At 40.4% G+C, this 14,187-nt stretch overlaps 1 pseudogene; it reads right to left on the bottom strand.

Moving 5' to 3' along the window:
• Nucleotides 1–8,403: 8,403 nt before the first annotated feature.
• Nucleotides 8,404–9,912, bottom strand: LOC102861653 (annotated as a pseudogene).
• Nucleotides 9,913–14,187: the final 4,275 nt, after the last annotated feature.

Raw genomic sequence — 14,187 nt, 5'->3', positions numbered from 1 at the left:
GAGAGAATAGTGCAACAATGAATGAGTGGAAGCCCAAAATCTCTGTAAATGTTTATGAAAATTAATAAAATATAATTATAGAAAAAAAAAAGAGTAGAACATGTTTTTGTATCTGGGCAAGTGACTTTAACCATGACTTCTACAATATGTAATGGTTACAGGCGATGTGCGGAAGAATCCCACACAATGCTGGATGTCGTACCTCAAAAAAATCCAATACAGTTAGTTCTTTATCTGAACAAAAATCACAATATGGCCCTCCCAAGTATCTCCTTGAGGCCAAGACATTGGATTTAAAAGCAGAGTGTACTTTTCCCCCAGATGAACAAGATCACCAGCAGAGTAGCCTCTTTACATAATGGTCAGGCCTTTCTTTGTTCTAGGTGAGTGGGGTAGAAATTAAATGAGTACAAAAGAGCCTTGTGCCAGAGGGCATTATACCCAGAGGGAGGGAGTTCATTTTATGTGGTTAAAAAGCAAAAAGAATTTAAAAAATATATTATAAGATGCAAAGTTTAGTAGGAATTGTTTAAAGGTGATTCTGGCATGATATAATTTCAACTGTGTACTTTTTGTTACCATTTAGATTTCCATTAGATTTTGGCTCCTTTTTAAGGTGGGTTTAAGGATTGCACTAGAACAACTGTAGTTTAAAAACCAAAGGATATAGTTATTTATCACACTGGAGAAAGTGAAGGTTCCAGTATACTTTGTTGAGCCTGACAAAAACAAGTCATTTCATTCCAGTCTGAAAGAAGCCTGACAAAAAGATGTTTTGGGTGGTAATATGATATACTCAGCATCTCCTTATCATAACACTACCAAGAGAGGTACAATGAAAGAATAATAATTTATAGGACATGTAGGGAACACCTGTAGGGGAAAACATTTTTTTTTTGTAAAAACAAAGAGAGAAGTTGTTAGGCCTCTTCACAGAGTCACAGAAGTAGGAGAGCAATGGATTTCGTCAATTTTAGCGGCTGAAAGTGCATAAGTATATATGCGTGTATTGGAGATGGCTTGCAGGAGAAGCACACTTTTTCTTGACTTAGTGGTAAGGAAGTTGCATTGGCAACCCAAAGGCACATGGTTAGAATTCACTATCAGCTCCACAAAAGAAAGATAGGCAATCTTCTACCATGTGATTTACTGCCTCTGAAAACCCACTGGATGGATCAGTTCTGACCTGACAGTACATAATAACCACCACCATCACCGAGCATGGAAAATGTCTTGATTTCTTCATGTTTGATGTGGTGGAGAGTTCTTGGACCTTAGATACACAGCCTGTGGTTTATATTTCAGTTTTTGCCTTTTGCAACCTGTCTATATGGACTGTAAAGTGAATATATCATTTAGAAATACCTTCAGTTGAAAATACAGGACAGCCCACCAAATGTGAAGTAAATGGTAAAAACATTGCCTCAAAAAGAAATCCAGAGGTAGATTACTGTAGGATTGATGAACTAGTTCAGCAATAACATCAAGGATCTGTACTCTTTCTATTTCTCCCCTTTACCTTTCTGAACATTTTGGCTTTTCATTATAGTCTGGTCAACATGACAGCCTCAGTCCTCAACGCTTCACAAGATTACATCCAAAGCTGAAATGCAAGGAGATAGGACAATGTCTGTTCTCACAGAATCATTGATAGGGAAAAAAAAATCTTTTCCCAAGAGCTCTCTGACCTACTTCCCTTACGTTTCACTGGCCAGAACTGGATCACAAGCCATTTCTACCTGATTTCCCTTGCATCAACCACTGACTGCATTTACCACCGATTTAGGGCAAGCACGGAGTTGGTTACTAACTAACTATGTTGGGTATGTTGTTATTATGTGCCATTGAGTCTAATACGACTCATAACAACCATTTCAACAAAATATCTGAACTCTGTTCTATTCTGTGCCATCTTCACACTTCTTGACACACAAGAGCCCATTGCAGTTGTCATCATGTCAATCCACCTGGTAAAGGATCTTCCTTTCATTCGCCGATCCTTCACCCTTCCCAGTATCATGTCCTTCTCCAAAGAATAGCCCCTCCTAGCAATATGTCTAAAGTATGTGAGATGTCAGATATAAGTAATATTTTTGGTGATAGTAAACATTACAAAGCATCTCAGTGGTGTAATATTGTAGTGTAATGGTTAAGTGCTTGATTACTAACCAAAAGGTTGGCACTTCAAACCTACTGGCTATTCTGTAGGATAATGGCATGGCAGTATGCTTCTAGAATGACTTATAGCCTTGGAAATCCCACGTGACAATCTATTGGGTTAATATTAATCAGAATCTACTTGGCTATAGTGAGTTTGGTTGGTGTGAGTAAGCATTAGAGACAATATGCTCAAAATATTCTTTGTTTAGCCCACTCCAAGCACTTGTTAAATAATCATTGTTATTACAGCTGTTTTTCATAATTAGCATATTGAGAAATGATTTTCTACAGTTTCCCCTGCAACATATGAATATATATTATATTCAGAGTAAATTATAATCAGAGAATATAAAATTCAGTAAACCTTCTTGCATAATTGTATCTAAATCTAATCTTGAAGACATAATTTACTCATTTCGCATATGTAGAATATATGCATTTTTCCACTATGATAAGACATCTTTGGTTTTATAATATTTTCCATGTTTTGTATTGAACATTTAAGATAGATGTATAGAAATGGTATTATTAGGTTAAACTGGTTGTTTACCAAACAATTTCATTTTCCTTCTGAGCACACAGCTGAAACATATTTCTCAGCTTCTTTTGAAATTAAGGGTGGTGATGGTTGAATTCCTGTCAGTGGAATGATAGTCTAGCTGGTGTACTTCACTTTGGGACCTGTTCTAAGAGCTCTCTGAGACTCCTCCTTTCTCCTGACTGTCTTATCCTGAGAGATCTTGTACTGAAGATGGAAGACTTGCAGCAACCTTGGACCCTGAATGGCTTTTGGGGGCAGAGCCTCAAATCTACCCTTAAACTATTGTTGTTGTTGTGTTGCTGAGTTGAAACTGACCCTTAGCTGATCCTCCAGTGGGTTTTTAGAAACAGTTAATCACACAGAAGGAGATTACCTGTTCTTCTTTGGTGGAGCAGCAGGTGGATATGAATTGCAAGACTTTGGGATTGCAGCACAGCTTCTTACAACTAGGCTACCAATGCTCCCTGTCTGGAAATTATATGTCAAATACAGTGAATCATAACTCATATTCACAATTCATAACAGAAGAGAAAAAAGTTCTTTAAACTATAAACATTAAAATAGCATAAATAAAATAGTGAACAATGGCAACGTGCCTCTGGAAACTCTATGAACTTTGATAAGTATCTATCGATACTTATGGAAAGGCTTCAGGTCTTTTGTTCATAGGGTCACTATGAGTCATGCTTGACTAGATGGCACTCAATAACAACAACAAGGGTGACAGTATGGCTGTGACATATTCAAATGGTTCCCCAAGTGGACAGTGTTTGGTGGAGCTCCCAGATTAAAACAGGCTTGGAAGTAGGAGTGACATCCACATCCGAAATAGCTTGCCTCTGGAAACTTCATGAAGAGAAATAATGAAAGTTATACAAGTGCTCAGGTTTTTCATTCATAGGGCCAATATGAGTCATCTATGATTCAACAGCACTTAACAACAACAACAACAACAACAACAACAATAACAACAACATGCTATTGTTTTTATATACCATCATGTTGGAACCAACTCACAGCTGACCTTCTAGCAGATTTTCAGTGACAGAAAGAGGAGATGAGGGAATTCTGGTGGACTGGTGGTAAGAACCTGCTCTGAAATCCCAAAAGCACATCGTTCAAATCTTCCAGCTACTCCACAGGAGAAGGGTGGGCAATCTTCTCATGTGCAATTTACTGCCTCTAAAAGCTCACTTGAAGGGTCAACTGTAAATTGGTTCTGACTTGATGACACACCCCAACAACAACAATTATAAGAGGCGACATCCCATCTTTATTCTATGAAGCAGTGGTGGATTTGAGCCACATGCCTTTGGGTTGGCATGCAGATCCTTACCCTGAGCCACCAGTTGCCACTGTTAGGTGCTATTGAGTTGAGTATGACTCACAGAGACCCTATGAACAACATACCTGAACCCTGTTCTATCCTATACCATCCACATCACTCCTCACACACTTGAGTCCACTGATGCAGTCACTTTGTCAACCTATCTTCACTGTCCACCATCATGCTGCCAGTCTGCCCAATGGTGGTTAGGCGAGGTTTTTCTTTGGAAAGGGACATCATTCTTGGAAAGATAAAGGGTCAACGAAGGAGAGCAAGACCTCCAAAGAGATGTATTGACACAGTAACTCCAGTAATGGGTTGTTGTGTGTTAGGTGATAAGGATGGCATAGGTAAGGGCAGGGTTTAGGTCTGTTGTTCACAGGGTTGGGACACGTCATATGCAATTTGACAGCATCTAACAGCAACAAGGCTTTCTTTCCTCTATTTATGAATTTTGATCTTGTTATCCCTACTGTCTAATTTGATCTCCAATGTCTTCTAGCAAATTTAAAGATCTTTTGTCCAACTTTTCTAGTTCTCTGCAGTAGGCAAAAATGGCCTATTTTGCCACTATAAGAAGCAAAACATTTTTAGATATAGTTTGAAGAACTCACAAAAGGCTAAGTACAGAAACAGCTCTCAGTTCTGCTGTGCTCTTTATACTTCAGATCATTGAGCTATCCTTCAAAGTGTACAACCGCTAGATGGTTAAAACCATCTACTGGCCATAGGCTCATTTAACTAGAAATAGAAAATGTAAATGCTTTCATTTCTTTATTTCTTCTTTTGAGAAATAAAAGCAATTTAATGAAAATATAAAAATCTAGAGTTAGTGTTTGACATCAGAAATTTATAATACATTATTTGGAGTTGTCATAGGCCACTCTGATGGTCTAATGGTAAGAAGCTATGCTGCAATACCAAAGGTACCAAATCCATAAGCTGCTCTGTGGGAGAAGAATGGGCAATCTCCTCCTGTTCAATTTACTGCCGATGTTCTGACTTGACAGCATACAACATTGTTAACAAGCCAAGCTACAGAAAAGAACAATCATATTGAATTTTTTTCAAAAAAATTAAAAATTTTACTGGTTTACATACATTGTTGTTGTTTGTTGTTATGTGCTGTTGAGTTGCCTGCGAATAATAACACCCTACGTACAACAACCCTAGACCCTGCTCTATCCCATGCCAATCTTATTGTCTCTGACACACCTACGCCCATTACCTCTGTCACTGAATCAATCCATCTCATCCAGGTTCTTCCTCTCCTGGTCTGTCCCTCCACCATCCCAAGCATGACACCTTTCTCCAAGGGCTGGTCCCGCCTTGCAACATGTCCAAAGTATTAGATGAAGCTTCAGATTCCTTGCTTCCAAGGAGAGTCTGGTTTCACCCTTTCTAGATGACCCTCCTTGTTATTCTAGCAGTCCTTGGTGTATTCAATACTCTTCTCCAGCACCACAGCTCAAAGGCATCCCTAGTCATTGCCCAGCTTTCTGATACATAGCAAGTAATTGCAAGGGCTATGGCCTGGATCAGGGGCATCTTAGCCTCTAGACTGACATTGTTGCTATTTGGTACTTCGGAGAGGTCTCTGACAGCAAATTTTCCCAGTGAAATTTGTCTTTTGCTTTCCTGGATGCTGGTACCAAGAGTGTTGATTGTGGAGCCAAGCAAACTAAAGCTGTTAATAATGTCAATCTCTTCACTATCTATCATGACGCTGCCAATCGTCCCAGTGGTGAGAATCTTTGTTTTCTTGATGTTGAGCATCAATTCATATTGAAAACATTATATATCATTTATGTGCATTGTGTTTTATACAATTATTCATATAAATTATGTTTTACATTATTCATTACTATTGATCTAGATAATCACTGCTGGTAGGATTGTAAAATAATACAACTACTAGGGAAGAAGTTTTGGTGTTTCCTCAAAAAGTTGAACATAGAAATTCCACATGACTCAGCTATATCATTGCTAGGAATATATCTCAAGGAAATCAAAGCATTAAATCTTAATAATTAATTGGGTCACATTCCATAAACTTCTTGCAAACTTCTCTAGCATCTTCTAACAAAGTTTCATTGCTAGTTTCCCCCTAGTTAATTGGAAATGGTTGCTGACTATTTAGTTCATAGAGATGCCTACCTACATAACTAATTTAATGGAAGGAAGATCTAATTTCTCAACTATCCTTGTTGCCTCAGTCTGACCTTCATAAACATTGATCTCATGAGCAGTTTTAAGAGTGTCTTGGCTCTCCAATTATCTGGCTATTTCCTTAGAACTCTGACATAGATTTTTCTTGGATATGTTGTTCTTCCCTCGCCCCCCCCCCCCGCCAGCTTTGTTCAGATTCAAAATGTACTTTGTCATTACTGTTAGTGTGTTGTTGTTGTTGTTACGTGTTATTGAGTTGACTGTAACTCATAGTGACCTTATGCACAGTAGTTCTGAACCCTGCCCTGTCTTGAGACAATCTCACTGACTCAGATACACCTACCCATTACAGTGTCAATCCATTCCATCTAAGGTCTTCCTCTCCTGTGCTGTCCCTCCGCTCTTCCAAGCATGATGTCCTTCTCCAAAGACTGATCCCTCCTGGCAACATGCCTGAAGTATGTGAGATAGAGCCTCAAAAGCCTTGCCTCCAAAGGGCAACTTGGCTTTACCCTCTCCAGGATAGACTTGTTTGTTCTCTTGGAACAATTATAAATCCAAGGCCAGAAAGGTCAAGTATAAGATAAAATCTTATGCCACAATAGTAGCTTCCAAAATATTTATTATTAATCTTTTGGAATTAGATTAGATCTAATTAAACCTAATAGAAGTCAATCTCACACATAAGTTAATGAAAAATAGTTTCTATTTAAGAGAAACCCAAATTTAAAAAGAATGATCAAATTAAAAGCCAAACCAAAATAAAACCCAACTCTATTGGATTTCTAAAGTTGTAAATCTTTATGGGAGGAAAATTGAAATTAAAGGAATGTTTTAAACCCAAATGCATTGAGCACTCAGTAATATAGACACCAGAAGTCAGAGGAATGAAGTAAAATACAGTGACATAACTGGAGGAAAGGTTGTCTTATGAAAGAATGTAAAGAAGTATGTGATAAGCTCCCACTCAGTAGTGGTTGACTAACTTATTCAACAGTAGCAAGTATAACTGGATGGTGGTATTGCAGCAAGTGAATTCCCACGTCCCAGTCCTCTTTTCCCTATATCCTTGCATTGGGAGCTTAACCTGAAGAGAAGATTCAGATGCATATCTGCAAGAAATACACTATAGACAGTGGTTGTCAGAGTTGGAAAGGGGCCAGGCAGGGCAGCCAATGGAGCTCATTGCTGGCTGCCACAGGTGGCCAAATCTCAAGGTCACTGTCTAATTTCTCAGACAATTAGGTCTTACAGCTTAAGTGCCAATTTGTTGATGTATACGGAATGGAACCTGAACTCCTTAACATGGTAGCAAGACCAGTCAGTGCAATGTTACTTCTCATCCCTTTTATAGAAAAGTATGGCTTATTCAGAAGATAAGAAGAGAAGAGAAAAAAAGAAAATTCATGGACAGAATGTTTCATCATTAATGTATTTCATGATCAAAACTATGAGCAATGCCAGTGGAACATTAAGACTGATCCAGACCAGGGTCTTCACAATTTTTTGCTATGTATCAGAAAGCTGGACAATGACTAAAGATGACAGAAGAACCGATGCCTTTGAGTTGTGGTGCTGAAGAAGAGTCTTGAACATACCATAAATGTCTTCTTTTTTTTTTTTAAAGTACTTGTGCTTTTATTAAAAAAAAAATACAATCAGGTTGTCCAGCTGTGTTTTGGAAAGGAGAGTTCTTTTAAAATCCTTAGCTTTTTCCATCATCATTATTATTATATTAATAATATTAATTATGTCCTTAGAATTGGAACAGTATTGCTTTTCTGGTTTCTGTTGTACAAAATGTAAAAGAAAGGGATGTCTTCCAATGACAGGCATTTTAAAACATGGCTAACAAAAATAATCACTAATTATACAACTTTGTGTAAGATACAGCTGGTCCTAAAACAAACTACCAATGTACAGCCACCCAGGAGAAGTCAAAATCATTGTGATGCTGTCACTGCAAGAGTTTTGCAGAATTAAAACAGAAACCCATTGAGATGGTTGTCTTTGGTGTGAAGTAAATAATCACCTTGTGGTCGAGGCCTCTGCTGTTACCGTGGGGCCTCAGCGGTCCATGGTGAACTCAGACTCTTGACAAGTGCCCAGGTGTGGCTTGATGGTTGGACTGGGTGTATTGACGCTTTGGTAAAATTCTTTCCTTTCTCTGGGCCCGACATTTCCCTTACCCAGTCGTCCTTGGAATTTATGCCCTCTTGCGCCTGCCTTCAAGATTTTGGAAGTTGCTGGGTCTTAGCTTCATCTCGGCAAACTGGATTGAGTATTCGTGGCCTTTCCAGTGGAACCAGTTAACGCCCTGACTGTGGTTGTTGTCCCCACAGCTGCCCATCAGTTGACGTGGTGACAGTTCTTGTACCAGAAGGCCCCCTTGTAGGAAAGGGCGCAGTTGGTGATTGCCGAGTCTGTATCTTTGTCAAAGGTGGAGAAGGATCTGCGTTGTGGTAAACCATGGAGGCCCCCGCTGTCCTGCTGTCCCCTTCCACCTTCAGCTTGTAGCGTGTCCTGGCGTCTCCCACGCTGAACCTGTCGTCCACGGCATCGGCTGTATCTCCATGGTCTCGTAAGTCCACTCGGAGTTCGTACTGCCCCTGGGCTGTGATCTTATTCCGGTTGTCCAGGCCAAGCCAGAATTCTCTGCGGTCCCCGAATCCAGCAGCATAGGCCTTCCAGTTCAGAGAGAAATTCTCCCGCCCATTGCTGCGTCTCAGGAACACAATCCGTCCACCCCCATCAGGGGTCATGTCACAGCAGACTTCCAGGGCCTGGGCCTTATCGCCATTCAGGTAAATGGTGTAGAGGCCAGAGGTCGTGTCTCCGTTTAGCATTTCTTGGGAGCAGTCCCTGGGGAACAGGTACAGGAGTCCGATTGTGGTAAAGATGGTCTCTATCAGCTTGCTCCTGAGGGGCCCGTTCAGTGCCTGGACCCTGGCCGTGTCGTGGGCTCAGCTCGGCCAGGCTGTAGGAGGCGGTGTCTGGACCCACGATGACTTCCTTGACTGTGCCGTCCACGGATTCATAGACCAGGAGGTAACCAGTTACTGCAGCCCGAGGGTGTCGCCAAGTCAGGAAGCCACTTTCCGACTGAACTTCAGTAGCAATCAAGTCTCTTGGAGAATCAAGATCTGTTGTAAACGTAGTGGTGATGGCTGAGCTCTCCTGGGGCCCCTTCTCCGCCAAGATTCTCAGCGTGTACTCTGTGGCCGGCAGGAGGTCGGTCAGCGCGTACTCCACCGAGTTCCTGGACACTCTGGCACTCTCTCTCCTGTGTAGGAGATGACATAACTATCCACTGCGGCAATGGCAGGCTGCCACATGGCCAGGGCTTCTGAGTCAGTGTTGCTGGCTGTCACCAGCCCAGATGGACCATCCAGAGCTGTTGTGAGTGTTCCTGAGACTGGCTCGCTCTCCTCGAAGCCCTTCATGGCGATGACGCTGACGAGGTACTCCACTCCAGGAATGAGTTTCGTCAGCCGGGTTTGGGTCTGGGTACCATGCACAGTGACCACCGAGGAGGTACCTCCAGCAGTGGCACATAGGTAATCCGGAAGTTTTCCACTTGAGCAGAGGGGGCTGTCCAGTTGATAATGGTTGAGTTTCCTGTGATGTCTGAGAAAAGAATTTCCTTCGGGTAGCCCATAGCTGTTATTGCCTTAGCACTGACTGGCTGGGATCGCCTTCCTTTGCTTATTTCCATAGAGTTCAATTTCATATTCAGTGACCTCTCTGAGACCTGTTATGTCCCTGGTACGTTCTGGGGCAAGGAGGGTTATTTCCAGTGGTTCAGACTATTTTTTGATATCTCTGGTCTTGAGAATAAACTGTCTGAAACTAGAAGCTTGTTAAGTTCTGGCTCGGCTTCCGTGGATGCCTTTACTCAGGCAGGTTTGCTCTTGTGTCTGCCTTTCACAGCTGTGAGGAGGATGGTATATTCCTGCCCAGGCTCCTGGCCTTTCAGAACATGGGAGGTGGTGTCTCTTGGGAGATGCACCTCCTCTGCTGGCCTGTGGGGAGGCTGTAGTTGAGGCGGTAATGGTCAAACTTGGCCAGGCGAGTCTTCCAGAGCAGATTCAGGTTGGTGTCCATACTTTCAGATACTCACAGCTCCTTGGGCGCATCACATACCATAAACTTCCAAGGGAACAAACAGGTTTGTCCTAGAGAGGGTAAAACAAGCTGCTCTTTAGAGATAAGGATATTGAGGCTTTATCTTACATACTTCAGGCATGTTGCCAGGAGGGACCAGTCCTTGTAGAAGGACATCATGCTTGGAAGAGTGGAGGGACAACACAGGAGAGGGAGACCTTGATTGGCCAGGACACAATTTTGCAAGTGGCTAGAATACTTAGAAAACAAAACCAAACCCAATGACTGGATTGTAACGTACCTAATGGAATTAAATGTATCGTGGTCACCTGAGAGATTTGTCAGCTTGTAGGCCTGCTGAGAGGGCCATGCCTTGAAATTGTTTATGTTACGAACACTCTCACAGAGGTTTTTAAGGGACTTCATGATGATACAGACTTTAGAGTGTGTTCTTTGAACCTATGATCCTGAAAAGAGACTACTCTAAACTCAAAGAGCTATTTTATTAACTGAGGAGTTTAACATTAAAGATACAGAGAGACAACTGTGGTGGGTTCATCAGTCTATGGAGAGAAGCTGGCAATTAGGCAGCAGTTGCTTACAGAGGCTCAGGGGTTCCTGTGTAGGAGACTTCTTATAGCAGAGCAGTGTACTGGTGAGGCCCAGTGAGGCCAAATAGCAAAGAGCACATGTGAGGATGAGAAGCACAACAGGCTGTGACTGGAGCCACACGGACCCTCTGGGGAAGCAGTTGCAGGAGACTGGTATCAGGATCTGGAGTCAGTGGTGACTTGGACAATGTCTGACCTGAATCACAGGGTGCCTATTGAGAGACTTAATATGGACATGAAAGGGTAAAAGTGAGTTCCTCCTTTGAGATATGGCCAGATTCCTCTCCTACAAAGTGTGCTACATGTAGGGGGACTGCTTTCTCTAAATAGTAAAAAGAATAAATAATAATAATAACAACTAATAACAATAGTTTCTACTTTGCCAACACTATCTCATGTATCCAGTTGGATCATACAAGATAAAAAGAACATCTAAGAATGATTAACATCACTGGATGAATGCCTCATTCAAAGTTTTATGTATATTTGCAAATTTCTGGAGTAGCTTGTATGTGCTATGTAGACAGCTGGATAGTTATGAAGTTTACCATTCTCTTGTTAGTAGCCCGTGAGTGGATTCCAACTCATGATGACCTCGCGTGTGCAGAGTAGAACTGCTCCTGAGGATTTTTCTTCAAGGTTGGCTGTGATGTTTGGGGAACATTGCCAGGTGGCTTTCCACATAGCTCTGAGTGGGTTCCAATCACTAACCTTTGGCTCTAAGCCAGACTCTCAATCATTTGTGCTATCCAGAGACTCCTAAGTTTGTCATAAGAAGACCTATTTTATGACTTGATTATACTTGTTATTTTTACATATATTGGAAGTTGATAGATGTGAGAAAATATTGATTGAATTTTCCATAATTGTCAAAAGGTGAAAACAACCTAAGTGTCCATCAACAGATAAATGGATAAAAACAATGTGGCTTATACATACATACGATGAATGCTTCTCATCATAAATAGAAATGATGTTTTGATTCATGCTGTTCATGAGTGAACTTTGAAAAATCACAGGTGAAAAAAGTTACAGAAGAACAGATATTGTATGATCTTAGCAAATATATAGAAAGTAATTATTTTTAGTAGTAACCAGGGGTGGGAGGGAGATGGAAAGGGAGAGTTTTTGTTTAGAGAGCATTAAGTTTGTTAATAATTTGAGAAAGAATAAAAATTTATAAAATATGGGTATCAAATTAAAAGAATATAATAAATGCCACTGAATGGTATATGTAGAAATTATGCTCTGATATATTTTTGTTATAGATATCTTCGTCACAATAAAAAAATTTTAAGTTGCAAAAACAGTGAGGCAATTATAAATAGCAATTAATTCCAAAAAAGAAGTATAACAATACCAAAGGGGAAACAGAACTGGTAGAAAGATTGAGAACATACATGTAAGACCAAAAAGGGGAATAAAATCCAGATGAAGATTGCAACAAGACTAACAGTTGCTTCAAAAAAGAAGAATTAAGATGTAGGTCACTATGAGTCATTCTTGACTTGAAGGCATCCCATGGACTTGAACATCCCATGAAGTTGAGCATCCCATCGATGGCCAAAAGAACAAAAAAATATGTCTTGGAGAAGATGCAGCCAGTGTGTTCTTTGAAGGAAAAAATAATGAGGCTTTTCCCTCACATACTTGTTAGGAGGGGCTATTCCTTGAAGATGGACATGATGCTTGGAAAGGTAGAAGGAGAAGAAAACCCTCAACCAGGTGGATAAACATGGTGACTGCCACAATGGGCTCTAGTGTATTAGGAGGTGTGAGGGTGGCACAGGGCAGGACAGGGTTCAGATCTGTTGTTCAAAAGGTGGCTATAGGTTGAACTCAACTTGACCGCACCTAACAACAACAACAAAAACAACAACTATGAAAATGTGTATAGTGTCATGGACAAATACAGGGGTGATCTGTAAAGCTAAGTAGAGGAATGAAAATGTAATTAAAAGGTTAGAAAAAGTTCAATTTATTTATAATGAGTTAGAACTCACAAAGGAGTAACATGGCACAATTAAAATGTGAAAAAACCCTACTCATATAGAAACTTTTATTGAGTATCTGCTATCATGTTCGGAGTGCTGAGGATACCACAGCACACAAGTAGTTAAAGCTCTTTCCCTCAAGGAGTTTTTATCCTAGAGAGGAAAAATAGATGACAGATGATTAAAATGCACATGTGCGATATTAGGTCATAATGACTTCAATGGGGGAAAATGAATGATCAAGGAAATATGATGGTGTATGATGTAGGGATAAGGGTGATATTTTAAAAAGGTTATCATGAAAGGCTTTGTTGACTGTTATTTCGGAACCTGAAAGAAATGAGGAAGCAAGACTTACGGACATTGAAGGAAACACATGTCAGGCTGAGATTAATTAGTGCATAACTTGTAAAATGAAATTGTATGCAGTATGTTTGAGAAAAGGTAAGATTAAGTAAGGGAGAAATCTATAGGAGATGAGAGTAGAGATACAGTGAAAATACAAGGTAGATCTTAATACCACTTTAATTATTTTATAATAAAGAAGATGAAATGTCTTGGAGGGTCTTGAGCAGAGGAAGGATATAATATAATTATGCTTTAATGGTATTATTCTAGACACTTTATTAGGAACTCTGGTGGCCTAGTGGCAAGGAGCTGTGCTGCAATCCTAAAGGCAATCAGTTTAAATCCACCAGCTACTCCATGGGAGAAGGATGGTCAATCTCCTCCTGTGCTACTTCCGAAAACCCACCAGAGGGTCAGCTATGGGTTGGGTCTGACTCGATGGTACACAACAACAACAACAACAACAACAGATGGTTTATTAAAGGAAGATGCAGAAAGAGCATCTGGGAACTTTAGGAAGGAGAGATAGTGTTAACTGAGTAGTAATGGTGCAAGTGATGGTACTTGATGGAATGTTGTTAAGCATTTGAGAATAGAATTGACAAGATTGAATGTGGGGTGTAGAACGAGAGGGGCAAGAATTTCACCAAGACTTTTCATCAAATCAACTGAAATAAGGAAGACAATGAGAAGAACAGGTTTGAGTTTTGAAAATTCACAGAAGAGATGACTCTGCATACTAGAAGTTCTAGAGAAAAACCAAGGATCGAGAAAGAAATGTGAGAATTGTCACTGTACACATGAAGTTTAAGTCTGTGAGATGGTGTGAGATCACGAAGGGATAAGTATCGACAGAAGGAAAGAAATGTAAAGATTGAGTTCAGGTAGATCCAGCATCTGGATGTCAAAGAAAGAGTTTCCAGCCAAGGAGAC

This window comes from Elephantulus edwardii, unplaced genomic scaffold (genome assembly GCF_000299155.1).
Source record: "Elephantulus edwardii isolate Elephantulus edwardi_28Jun2011 unplaced genomic scaffold, EleEdw1.0 scaffold00140, whole genome shotgun sequence".
Lineage (NCBI taxonomy): Eukaryota > Metazoa > Chordata > Mammalia > Macroscelidea > Macroscelididae > Elephantulus > Elephantulus edwardii.
This window is presented reverse-complemented; position numbering and strand designations above follow the sequence as displayed.